We start from the raw sequence: 14,560 nt of genomic DNA on the forward strand, positions 1-14,560 counted from the left end.
AGTCATATAATTTTAATTAAGTGTTTAACATAACAAAGTGTGGAACATGAAGAAGATGTATCTAATGCCTAATAGACAATGAACAAAGCATGAAAAAAATTGCAAGGGATTCATTTGACAATCAACAAAATACCAAACATATTCTTTCCACTTCATTCGATAAATTATTAGTGGTGATTAGACGATAAATTAAACAAATCTTAATCTAATATAAATATAAAGAATATTGTTGAATTTTAATTTTATATCGCAAGGAATGTCTTCTTCATTTGTCGACATGAAGATTTGTGCCAAATACAAATTTTATTCAAATATTTTTTGGGAAATGAGTTAAAGTTGCTTTGTCCACCAACTATCATGACACAAACATATTTCAACTCTAATTTAATTGTTTACTTAGTACGATGTGTGTTTTTACCATGATTTAGAGTAAGCAACCATGCAACCTAAGGAGATAAGTAATACCAATTATCAAGGGTATTGTGTGAAGAAGCCAAGAGCAATCAATGATGCATGAAGCACATTTAGTGGTCCACAACTATAAAGCTCGATAGAAGATAAAAGAAGAAGAAAAAGAGATATTAAAAATGGGTTCAGAACATCTCAATGTCCAGAAAAAGGATCGCAACAAATACTTTCTTCAAGTGATTGTATCAAGACACTCCTTGAAGAAGAAAACAAGTAGAATAGTCATTGTTTGCAAGTGTTGAAACTCTGTCAAAATTTTATGTGGACTAAAACTTTGTAAGAAGATTGTTTGTGTTCATTTAGCAAACAAGTAAAGAGAGCTTAACCTTATAAACATCAAAAGATGTTACCCCTCTTTAGTAACTGAAAACCATGACCGATTGATCTCAAAAACAATTTTCTTTATCTTTAGTTAAGAGTAGCTTATTGTTTATGTTTAGACCAGACGAAATACCCTATTAGAGATTTTCTTTTGATGCTAAAAAAAGGTTTAATCATACCTTTGGTCCCTATTTTCGTAGTGAAATCTCAATTTGGTCCCTCTATTTTTTTTCATCTCAATTTGGTCCCTATTTTGGAAATTTGATCTCAATGTAGTCCTTTCCGTTACTGGTACAGTAACAACATTAAATGGGGTGCCACGTCTAGGTCATAATGCTTTTACCAAACTAGAGTTAATCACAAGATTGTACGAAAAAATAGCCTTCCTGATGTGATCCCAAAAAGGCTTATAGATTGGGCCAACGCCTAGGCCCAAATCATGCTCAAGGCCCAATCCATGGCCCACATGCATCTCAATCCCAAAGCCCACCAAGAGGCCCAATAATAAAGGGCATGCTAAAAAAGATCCAATTGGGCTTTATCCAAGATGGCTCAAACCCACATGGGCTTCTCACACTCTTCATATGGGCCAAAGAAGATGTGAAGATTTGAAGAGGTGTATCAAAGAGCAGTAGAATAACAATAAGATTGGCCCATTGTTTAGGCCTTGTTTTCTAGAATAATAAATCAAACAATGTGTAGTTGAATTGATAAAATTGGGCTTGACTAAGCCTAATAGGATATCTGCCATGAGCTACCAAAGGTCCAAGGTGGACTAAGTAGAAGTTAACATTCCTTCTTACACCTCATGGATCCATTGCATCCAAGGGCTAGGAATGCTTCCTCATTTTTCAAGGCATCATCCAATGGCCATGAGCCTTGCTCCTTCTCCAAGCCATCTTCCACAACCAAGATTGAATGCCTTTTTCATCCAAGGGCTAAGAGTGCTTATGTGTATTTGCTTTCATATAAAAGCCTAAAGTTTAGGCTATTATAATCACTCTTGAAATTTTTAATAGAATGTTTGTGTTAAGATCACTCCACTCTTCTATTATTTTGAGAGCACCTAAGCTAGAGGTTTACAACATTTCCTCTAGCCACCTTCCACTAGTCTAGTTTCTAGTCTAGTTCTCCTTTCACCACTCTAAATTCCATTGCTACAAGAGCCTTAAACACTTGTCTCCATGCCATTTTCCACTGCCCAAAGAGTTCCTACCAGCCACCACACATTGGAGCTCCATCAAATTGGTATCAAGAGCCACTCATGCTTGGAGTCTCAAGTCAGGTTCTCGGTCTATTCTTGTGTTTTTCTGGCAATTTCCGTGTTGTTCATCCATTTTTCATTGTGTTCTTTCATTTTTTGTGTTCTTCTTCCATTTTCCTTAAGTTTTCTTCAAGTTTCCTTCAAATCAACCGAACATCTATGAATCTACATGAATTCTATGGATTCAAATTGTAGATCTCCATGATTTTTGGGTCACATTTGTTCTTAGGATTCCATTTTATTTTCCAACACTGTTTTTACATTTTGGCTGCTGTTTTCTTTCATTTGTTCGGTGATTCTTCTTTTTGTGTTTAATTTTCAGTTTATCATCTTTCCATGTTGTCTAGTCATGTGTAATTGCTTTGCTTGTCATCAATTCTTAGTTTAAACGGCTCCACTTTCATTTTGGAAGCTCAATCATGTTGCAACATCACACAATAAGCAATGATTATCTCAATGAAGCTTGTGGATGTTCATGCACATATTCAGTCCATTTGTTTGCATTTTCACCGATTGATTTGTTTTTTCTAGAGTCTTAGATGTTCTTATATGGTTCATACTTGAAGTTAGATCACTTTCAAGTTCATACAAATAGCCTTCCTAAAGTTAACACAAAGGCATGTCATGTTAGTTGTTGGCATGGAGAAACTTTAACACATCTTTCAAGAGATCGTAGATGTAGACATGAGCTTTACGTTATCTTATTGGTAGATGTGAGATGAAAAGATTCACTACAACATAGTAGAATAAGAATACTAAATATTTTCTATGGTACAACATTAGGCTAAGAATGTGTTCTTATAGTTTGAGTCAGACTTATCAAATGAAACAAAGACAACAAGATTTGTTACATTTGTCAAATAAAACACATACGTCTAATAAGATTTGTTATTTACAAAAATATTTCTTTATGACGAAGCACTTTGTGATTTATACTTTGTTTTAGAAATACTCAATCAAAGTTAATAAGAGCATGTTGGACTTTACCCTAATAGTTATCTTCCTTAACTTCTCCAATCATCTTTTCAATATCATTACCATTTGTTGTTATGGTAAATTTTTCCTTTTTATCATCCCTAGTATTTAAATTTCTTAAACCTATTACATAAACACAAAATTTGTAAGCATTATAGAATTTATGATTAACTTAATTTCACAAGTTTTTTAAAATTTAACCAAATATCACTCTTCCTTTTCTTACTTGGAGCTCCCTTTTAAAGAGTAAAGATTCATGTATATCCATCCATGAAACGTCATTTTGTAGGAAAGGATCCAATTTTTTGGTAATCCACTCATTATTCGATTCAATGTTAGATAAACATATAGGATCACAGGTATCCTTTTTCTCTTCTCTAACCTTTTGTCTCATGCCAAATTGAAGATTATTCCTAACAAACACAAAAGCATTAAATTTATTTTTCCTTAAGCGATTTTTTCTTTTAGTATGCACTTGATCAGATATGCACCCATTTATTTTGCACCCATTAGTACAACAAGTGACACTCAAAACCCTCACAACTTTCCTACAAAAGAGATGCAATTTCAAATAAAATGCAAACATAGATAAATGACATCTTGATTGTCATGTTTTTTATGAAATCATGAAGAATAATTAAATGTTTTACTAGGTTGTTTTTTATTTCCTATTTCTACTGTCGTATTTCTTCAAGAACATTCTTAGGCTTTCTTGACTCTATGAAATTGTTCATCAAGTTGAAATTTCATTCTTCTATTTGGGTTTGTTTTTTATATGGTGTCATAAAATCATATAAAACTTCACTATCTACATTGAAGTTTTTTGTTATTATAGAGTCAAATATATCCTGTAGAGACTCCAAAGCACTTCAAACACTATGAACCTTCAATTCTAAGGGTACTCGTCCTTCTTAAATCGGGTAGGGGTTGTATATGTAGAACACACTTTGATGCCCAAGTCAGCCAAGTGCTTTAGCAAGCAATAAATGTTATAATTAATGAAAATGTAATTAACATACCTCGCCACCATGATTAGTGTAGTGTCATCCTAGCCAAGTAGATAGGAGCTGGATACATGTCGGCTTAGTAGGCCGACATGAATTCGACCAAGGACAATTCTTGCCGAGTCTGAGGTAGCTTGGTCACATTTGGCTCTCTAAGAGCATTTTTGTTATAATAAAATCTAACAAAAGAAAAGATAAAAATAAGTAGTGAAGATCATTATTAATTTGTAATATCAAAAAGTACACTATTTTAGTTAGTTACTAAGGATTAAGGTAATATTAATTTACAACATTATTCTCCCTAGTTTCTTCTACTATAGAATCTAATAGTTCAAAATATTGTTTAACATCTTTGATCACATTACTAGTATCAATATATTTTAAGTAAATTGTTTCACTCGAAATATCTACCAAAAAGTTGGTAAGAGACTTCCCTTTTCCAATTGTCCAACCATCACACATCAAAGTACAACCACATTTCTCCCATTGAATTCAACCTTATATTTCTCCAAACTAGCTTTGATATTGTCAATTGTCTTTTTCAAATATAATACTCTAACTTCATGAAAATTAGGTGGCCTTAAATACTATCCATATTGAACAACATATTTTATCATTTGGACAAACAAAGAGCTTCTTACTGAACTAAATAGTAAAACATTGCGAGTGATTTGCAAATGTCTAGAATCACCAACTCTCTATCTTTAAACGTTATATTCATGCTTTTTTGATTTATAAGTTTTTATTTTCCCTTCTTGGTGAATTAATTCATTGCTCCTTTTTTATTACTATTTTGGATATCCATTTCTTCAACAATTTGATTCTTTTTCTATCTCGTAACAACTTAAAAAACTGGTATTTAATATCATCCAAAACAGAGGTACATGCAATGACATCTTCATTTGTTATAACAAAATGATGTTTCAATCTTGCAACATCACCCCCAACAAGTACGTGAACAATACTTGCAATTAAGTAAAAAACTACAAGAAGGAACACCCTCACAATAACTCTTTTCGAGACCTTAGATTGTCCAATCTTTAAAACCCCATTAGATGATCTAACTCCAATAGACTATCCAATAGTTTTGATGATGACAAAAATTATAAGTGCGTAACACATATAAAAAATAATGAATATAAAGCAACAATATGATTAAGCACAACAAAATATGTATTGAATGCACAAGTGTTTTTGTGAAGCAAAAACAAGTAAATATATTGTCAAAAAGCAATAAATAACACAAAATAAAAGTAAATAGATAAAACTTAATTCAAAACTTAAAAAAAAGAAAACTTTTTCTTCTCTCCCATTTTTGTTAACAACAAAGAAGGATCCTAGAAAAGGTCATCATTGTTGGAAGTAAGGTGGAGATTAAGGTGAAGGTTAAGGTGGTTAACCATTATAGGAAAAAAAGGATAATGAAGGGGTTAATTGCCTTAGAAGTTAAGCAAATGAGCTTTGAATCTGGGAAACAAAGTTGGAGGCAACTTGCTCAATCTTTTGAGCTTGACTTTCCATAGCCCTGAGCTGTTTGATAGTTGCATGACTTTCTTCATGTAAAGCATCTTGTATCATTTTTTGAACAATGTTCAGCATGGTAGATGGTCTGACAAGAGCATCTAATTGTTGATGTTGATCTTCTTGAGCTTGGACAAGCTTTGTTACATCTAATATTGCCCCAACATGTTGAAACACTAAGGTTTCATCCTCATTCCTTAGAGCATCTTCTTATTCTTTGTTTTTAACTTCATTGTTAGCTTTCTAAGTCTCTTCTTCAGCTCTTCAAGACTCTTCTTTTTGCTTATCAACTAACCTTTGAGATTTAGCATACCATTATAAGATGAAAGATAAGTATTCCATGTGCATTTCATTCTTCATACGCCTTCATGCTATGGTAGTCTCAACATCCTCTCCCAATGTAGGATTTATATTAAGAAAAGAATCCATTGTTAGATCATAATGACCAATGACTCCTCATGGAATGGATTGGACCATATTCCAAAAGACGAACTATGGTTTTAGCAAAAAAAAAAATTCTAAAGTCATCTGGTGAGAACATGTTGATGGGCCATAAAAAATAGGTAGCCTAAAATGATTCTTCCTTTCTCAATATGAGAGTTCTCTTCATCATGATATAGGATGATGAAGTGATATATGAATCCCCCATCATTTTCTCGTGACATGTAACTACAACCTCTTCTTCATTTGAGGTTCTTGTAAATCCTTTCTTTTCATGAAAAAATAACTCCAATCACAATAGACAATCTTAGAGGTAGAGGCTTTGGATTTTCTAGGTGTTGGTGGAACAACTGCGTAAAATTTTCTATTTCAAAGCATACAACCTTGGCAAGATGGTGTCTAAGAATACTTTGTAGATGATATTGGAAGTGATCCTTATTAATAGTCATGAGGTAAGAGCCTTTTTAAGCAAACAACTTTTCCATATCAATTTTACATAGGTTTCATTGTCTATTGGTAGAAAATAATTTGATCTCATATTTGTTATTTATTATACATTGGTCTTTGTTAAACAAAACTCTACTACCATTGTTACATAATTGACTTATGCTTAATAAGTTATGTTTAAAACCTTCAACTAAAAGAAAGTTATTGATAGATATAAAAGGTTTCATATTTACTCAACCAATTCCAATGATCCTCCCCTATTAGTCTCCTCCAAATAAATGACCTTGCCTGCTCTCTTTATTTGGAGGTCTTAGAATATAAACATTTCTTGAGTCATATGTTGTAAGTAGCCATTATTCATGTACCATGGTAGGGGTTTTCTTTGTCAGGTTGAACATATCAGCAAAAGGAATTATTTTTTATTTAGGTACCCATGTTTGTTTGGATCCTTTATGGTTAGTTTTTCTTTGTGACTCTTTGCTCATGAAACCACTTGACGAAGTACCTATAAATGGTATATTAGAAAATATATGAGATTTTATTTCATTCTTTTTCTCATATCCTATTTGTTCCCTCCTAGAAGTAGGTCGTCGGTATAATACTGACAGGGGAGGTATAGAAGGTGTGGTTTTAGGGCCGACATCATTGATGGATTCCTTGAGGGTCTATAGGGGAGGTCGTTTTAAGACCGACCACCTAGATAAATTCTCATAATAAATCTGCGGAGTTACAAGCATAAGGCTGGTAGCATGAAATTTGGGAATATCAGAGGGAAGCATGGAAGAGAATCTGTGAAGAATCTAGAAGGATGTCTCCACAGAGACGAGGTCATTGCAAGAATCCAGAAGTATGTCTTCCTAAGATCGACGCCACTGAAGGTAGCTGATTGATGATTCAAGATTTGCAAGGATGTCACCCTAGGACCGACACCACTGAAGGTAGCTGGTTGATGATTCAAGATTTGTGAGGATGTCACCCTAAGACCGACCTCACTATAAGAAGTTGAAATTGAGAGGAGAATATTCGAGAATATAAAGGAAAATCTTGGAGGAAAATCTTGGAGGAAAATCTCATCTACATTTGATAAATATAAACTAAATTAGGAGATATTATAGTTGTTATTTACTAATTATCTTTTTATTAGATTATTTAAGAATATTTGATTGTGTATATCTACGAAAAGTGTACCCGACTTGCTTATAAATAAGAGTGTTACTCCCACGGTCAAGGGAGGGAATTATTTTAACCTAAGTGAGTCATTAGCTATGATTAAAATATTTCCTTCTTATTGTCTTCGGTCTAAGGTCATTCTATACCCTCTTTGATCGAAACACTATCTTTGTTTTCTTTAACACATAAATACATTAAGTGCACTTCATGCATGCATTAAATGTACTTCTCCTAGTCACACAACATCCCCATAGAGTTGACAAAGCAATTTGGTGAAACAAAAAAACTCACTAACATAAAATTGGATTATCACGTCGATGATTTACTTCTGATCAAAGGACATCATACATGAAAAATATGCGGTGGCATTTTTATAATTAATCAGTCAAAATTTGTGGTTGACCCTTTCCCATCAGACATAAATTTTGGTTTCTTTCATTATGTTTTCGATTCGTAGTTGGTAAGCCCTTTTGTTATGATACATTCATTCTCTTGCACTTATGCCTCTAACGTGTTACTTAGGTTAATCTAAAGAACATCAGAAAAAGAAATCTAAAAAGCATGAACATTATCAGAACATTATTTCGTTAATTTACATCTAACTCATTGGCACCAAACATAAATTTACATATGTTTTTTGAACAGACATAAATTTACATCTCTCGAATCTACACTTGACTTAGACCTGATGTAAAAAGCCAAAAGTGTCGAACATAAAATGTCTTTTCTATGTTAATGACTTTAGCATGATTTCCAAAGAGGTCATTGATTTGATGGAAGCTTCAAAGCATATCCTCTTGGGAAGTAAGGAGTAAACATTTCCTGCATCATACAATAAATGTATAGATATTCGTGAAGTATGATATCAGCTTATGACTATATGCAATCGTCTGAGAACGTAATTGTTTATCAAACATAGAAACAATTAATATTGCACAATGTTATCATTTGACAGATGAAACACTTACTTCTTTCATGATATATTATCTTTGACAAAGCTTCCATTATTCAAATGAAGTATTGTTTTATGCTTTATTTTTTAGCATTAAATCAAAATTATCGAGGTTGAACTTTTTCTTAGTACAAATAATATATAGTTTTAGTAAAAAAATACTAAGGTTAAAATAATAGTCATTTATATTCTCATAACATTAGTTTGTCTAGTAAAACTTAATGAGTTGATTTATAACTAGATATAGTTCATTGTTTATAGACAAACTAAAATTAAAAAAATTGTAGAATATGATATTTCATATAACAAAGTTCACTCTACTAGAAAAAACAAGAAATTGTCTATTGATTAGAAATTGTCAAAATTGTATCAATACACCTCTGACTTTTATATATATATATATATATATATATATATATATATATATATATATATATATATTAATCTCATCTCACCTCACGAAAATAGAAAACCACCCACATAATTTTTCTTTCTTTTTATTTTAAAACCTCTTTCTAGCTCTATTGTTTTTAGTGAAAAATCAAATATTTTTATTAATCATTATTAATAAAAAATATTTATTTGCTTACTAATATAATTGACCAAGTCTTACCCAATCAATTTATAGATTTATAGATTTTATATTAATTATACTTTTGGTCTTAGAAAAAAATCACTACAAGAAAGTCCTCAATTAGGAACAAATTTTAGAAACCAAAAATGGCTACTCACTACAGTGACTAATTTAATACCAATTTATAAAATAAAAATTATTGGTTACTACAATAGTCACTATTATAAATAAAAAATTATAACTGGTCACTAATTAATTAGAGTCACTAACTAATTAGAGACTAATTTAGAAATTAAGTCATTTTGGTAGCCAAAACCTAGGTAGCTAATTTTTACGGACAAATTTTCTTTGGTAATCAAAACCACGGTAGCTAATTTTAAAGACCAATTTAGTCACTAATTATAATTTTTTATTCATAATAGTGACTATTTTAGTAGCCAATAATTTTTAGTTTTGTAAATTAGTATCTAAATTTGTTACTATAGTTACTAATTATTATTAGTCACTAAAATTGGTCACTATTTAGAAGTTTTCTTGTAGTGAATGTAGTAAAATTTCAATAAAAAAATTAATTAATTAAAATTAAACTCTTTACTTTAATCAATAATATTTTTTTGTCCAACAAAGTTTAAAACACTCGTTAAAGTGTGACTTTGTAGGTTCATTACTAAACTACTAATAAATTTAACTCATTATTTTATTAATCAAGGTTGGCGTCTAGCAGCACTCTTTAACGACAGGATAGTATGAAGTATCTTTTACTTTAGAACCACTAGAAGATTAATATAATATTTTCTTTCATCTTTAATAGTTGTATGTTAACTATAGAATGTGGCATAACTGTAAAATTCTAATAAGTTAACACATGATGAATGACTTAAGAAACTCCTTATTTCTTTCATTCATAATACCCTGACCAAGGTCTTTATTTATATAGAGCTCTAACTCATTACCGAGAGTTGATGGATTCTTTCTTGATTAATCATTAATCCCATAAGAATTTAATCATACTCACTACAGCAAAAATCGCTTTAGGTAACAACAGAAAAATGTGAGTTAAACCACAAAAACCGTGGGCTAAAGTTTAGAAAACAATTTTTTAAGCGTAGTCTAGGTGAGCGTAACTATAGGTAATATGCAATGGTTTTTAGTACGACAACAATTTTAAAATCGTTGCTTAAAATCACCTTAAAAGGCAATGGTTTTGATGTACATGTTTTTCAAAAACTTCACATTTTCAACACTATGAGCTCTTGGCATTTTTAGTCTAAAATCAAAGGACGGGAAGAAATTCAATTTTTTTGCGTTTTTTGAACTAAGTTTTGCACTTTCAGTCAAAAAAGGAGGGATGGAATATTTCTAATCTAAAACTTTAATTTTTAGTGTATTTTAGACCACATTTTTATGGATTAACCCACACTTTTTATAAGTAACATTTATATAAATGTTGCTTAAGATATTTTTAAGCCACTTCTAAAAAAATGTTGCCTTTAATATGTTTAGACCACATTTTTATACCCATGATCTCGTTTAGTGTTGTCTAAAGTCATTTTTGTTGTAGTGACTCAATAATCATTTAACTAACATCACAAAGCAGTAAATGTTCGATATCAAAGTATAATAAATTTCTTGTTTATTTCAATGATAATCTCAAGTCTAAGGAAAAAATATATTTCTTCAAAGAAATTTCTCATTGGCAATTCAAAGGTTATCTTAACTAGGGGTGGCAATGCGGGCTGGGCCAGTCTGCATTCTTTTTCGCCTATGGATTGGCCCGATTTTTTTTTAATTCTTAAGATAAAGCTTTCGATGTTCAATAAATTGGCGCGGGTCGCGGGTTAGCAGGCCAAAATTTTGCAAACCAACAGGCTCAATATCTCGGTCCTCCCCACTTTTTTGGTGGGTCTATGGGTTGGCCCGTCGGGCCAAGCCCACATTGCCACCCCTAATCTTAACCATTAGAAAATTCTTCTTTAAGTAAGTTCAATGGTCATATATCTATAAGTACCATTTATATGTGTAATTTTTAAAAATGAGATGTTTTAAACTTTATCTTATAAAGACCACTACACATATATTGATTTATTCAGATTAATGATGTCCTATCCTGAATAATTCTATGATCAAGAATAATTTAAATTAAAATTATATACGACTTATTTCTCATTATTATAATCTTTATTATAATAACAAGTCTTTAATTTTAATCAAAGACATTATCATATGAATAATAAATATTTCAATCAAATAAATAATAATAAACACAATTTAATTATTACCAACATGACATATTTGATCTAGCCCATACCTCAAACTCAACAACTCTTTAGTACAATTTTTTGTTTTCTCTCCTAATAGGGTTAAAGAGTCCAAAATAAAACTCATATTATATAATATTTCATTTTCCTACATATAAGGGCTATAACTCATTTTGTACCTTTTGACGATTATCTTCCTAACTTTAATTCTTGTGTTGTATTTCGCATAATACAAGTAACAAAAAAACACATAAGATATTATCAAATGTGTAAAAGACATAGTATAATAATCTCAACCATGATACTTGGTCTTTTATAGGATACCTTAGAGGTGCGAGGGAAGTGTTTCACCGAGCCCCATGGTGGGAGTTAAATGTTCTTACTGAAAAAAATGGGTCCTTCGAGATGACGTGGAAAGCTTGATCATGGATCAAATAAGGAGAGACACCTGCAAAAGATTCTCCAATGCTCAAGTAAGTAAGAGCATAAAATATATGAATATGGTATGAGAAAATTTAGTAAGTACTCCTTGTGGGAATGAGTTATATTTATTGGCAGAGGTGGACAAAAAATGTAAAGGTGGCACTTGAGTGTCAAATAAAGTTAATTGGTCAAATATTTGTTAATTGATTTATTATTTCCACATGTGCGTCAATTATCAGGTTTAATGAGATTCATGACATATTATTCTCGTATTTATACTTATTACAGTGTGATATTTATTATAAGAATAATATGTACATATTCAAGGATATTATGAGAATATTTATATTTATTTAATATTATTTTCAAATCACATGGAGGGGAAGTACATTACCCATAATCCAGTCCAACATGATATGACAAAACATGTTGAAATTGACAAGTGTGATATTTATTATAAGAATAATATGTACATATTCAAGGATATTATTAGAATATTTATATTTATTTAATATTATTTTCAAATCACATGGAAGGGAAGTACATTACCCATAATCCAGTCCAACATGATATGACAAAACATGTTGAAATTGACAGACACTTTATCAAAGATAATCTTACCAAGGGCCTAATGGTTACAACTCATGTCCCTACACGATTTCAGATACTAGACATTTTCATTAAATACTATAGATAAGTTAGGATTGAATGATAATCATTTATCAACTTGATAGGTGTTTTAAGCAACAAATTATTAGGATAAAAGAATTTTCTCTATCAATATCACTATAATAATTAGGAAAAAAAGATTTTTAAAATCTTCCTATTAATTTGAACATATTTTTATTTCCTTTTATATGAGACTCAACTCATATAATTAAAACTCAACTCATGGATAATCCATTAGATCATCCAGTGAAGTTCAATAGAATAGACTGTCTAATTTAACTTGTCTATCTAGACATTTTAATTAGGGTCACCTATCGAGAACATGATGAAAACCATCTAGCCCCAAAATAATTGGTTAAGAGGTTAACACACTAGAGGAAAAGGTTAGTGTAGAAGGTCAAACTTCTACCAAAGCATAAAAATTGATTTTAATCAATGATTCTAGTTAAAGCTCAATTAATCCTAATTGGACAAATCGCAACAATTAATTTAAAATCAATTATAATTCAAGAAAATTAAGATGACGTGTTTTGAATGTAATTGAAAATGCATGAATTATATAGTTCAAGTCCATTCATAAGTAGGTACGTGTATTGGGATTATTTTAAAGATGATTTAAATCTCATATATGGCTGGAATAGCTCAGTTGGTTAGAGCGTGTGGCTGTTAACCACAAGGTCGGAGGTTCAAGCCCTCCTTCTAGCGTTGTTTTTAATCAAGTAAGATATATTTAGAACATTTGTAGAGCATAAATTTATGAAATAATAATAGAAATGGAGGATGAGTTGCAAATAGGTTAATTAGACCATCTATCACTACATCAACTATCACGTAAGAGTTATGTTTAGGAAGCATCTATGCAATATATCATATCATTAGAACTCAACTCATGGATAATCCATTAGATCATCTAGTGAAGTTCGATAGACTAGATTGTCTAATTCAACTTGTCTATCTAGACATTTTAATAAGGGTCAAGAACATGATGGAAACAATCTAGCCACAAAACAATTGGTTAAGAGGATAACACACTAGAGGAAAGGTTAGTATAGAACATCAAACATCTACCAAAGTTTAAAAATTGATTTTAATAAATGATTCTAGTTAAAGCTCAATTAATCTCAATGGACAAATCACAACAATTAATTTAAGATCAATTATAATTCAAGAAAATTAGTGTTAAGATTGTTTTAAATATGATTTATATCCCTTGAATAGCTGGAATAGCTCAGTTGGTTAGAGCATGTGGCTGTTAACCACAAGGTCGGAGGTTCAAGCCCTCCTTCTAGCGTTATTTTACATTTCAATTATTTGTTTACATTTGTTCTTAAAAATTAATATTATGATAGTGATAAATAATATCACAACCTCACTTTTTTAAGTAATGCAATATCATTGTTATCTATGTATATGTATAATGTAACACTTAACTTTTATTTTTAAAATAAATTTTTCATGTTTGAATTAAAACATAATTAATAAGGTAACATATAAATTATTTAAAATGTGTGTGTATATTGAAAATATATAACACGGAATCACAGTTACCACTAATTTACTCAAAACTCCTAAAATTTTATCCACGTGAAGATGAGTATCAGAGTTTTAAATTAGCCTCTTTTATAGAGATGACAAATAAACTCGACCCCATGTGTATTGTCCAAACTCGTCCCCAATCCCCGCATTGACTGTGTATGGGTATGGGTATGAGTATGGGGAATTCTCGACTTTTTCAATTGGGTATGGGGATGTACATATCCCGCCATAATACCCGTCCCTGCCACAATTCTTGATGAGGATCATCTCATCTTTAACCACTCGATCTCGTAACAACACATTCTATACTTTTCTATTTATATAATTCTTTGTCTTCCACGTGAAAGTTTAAACCTTTTTTCGTTTGATTTTCTTGCGATTTCATACTCAATTATGAGGTTTTATGCAATTCAAGTGTTGTTCTTATATTTTTGTAAAATAGAGTCTAATCTATTTATTTATTTTGAATTATGATTTCTTCTCTTATAATTGTTTTGGAATGCTTTTTGATAATTCAAATTTGTTCTTGAATTAAAG

General features: G+C 30.9%; 2 non-coding genes across 2 annotated transcripts; both read left to right on the forward strand.

The window, feature by feature from the left end:
• Positions 1 to 13,118: 13,118 nt before the first annotated feature.
• On the forward strand, positions 13,119 to 13,192 carry TRNAN-GUU. Its single transcript has one exon. It is a non-coding gene; the product is annotated as a tRNA-Asn (tRNA).
• A 512-nt stretch (positions 13,193 to 13,704) lies between these two features.
• TRNAN-GUU lies at positions 13,705 to 13,778 on the forward strand. Its single transcript has one exon. It is a non-coding gene; the product is annotated as a tRNA-Asn (tRNA).
• Positions 13,779 to 14,560: the final 782 nt, after the last annotated feature.

This window comes from Vigna unguiculata, chromosome 10, assembly GCF_004118075.2.
Source record: "Vigna unguiculata cultivar IT97K-499-35 chromosome 10, ASM411807v1, whole genome shotgun sequence".
NCBI classification, from domain to species: Eukaryota; Viridiplantae; Streptophyta; class Magnoliopsida; order Fabales; family Fabaceae; genus Vigna; species Vigna unguiculata.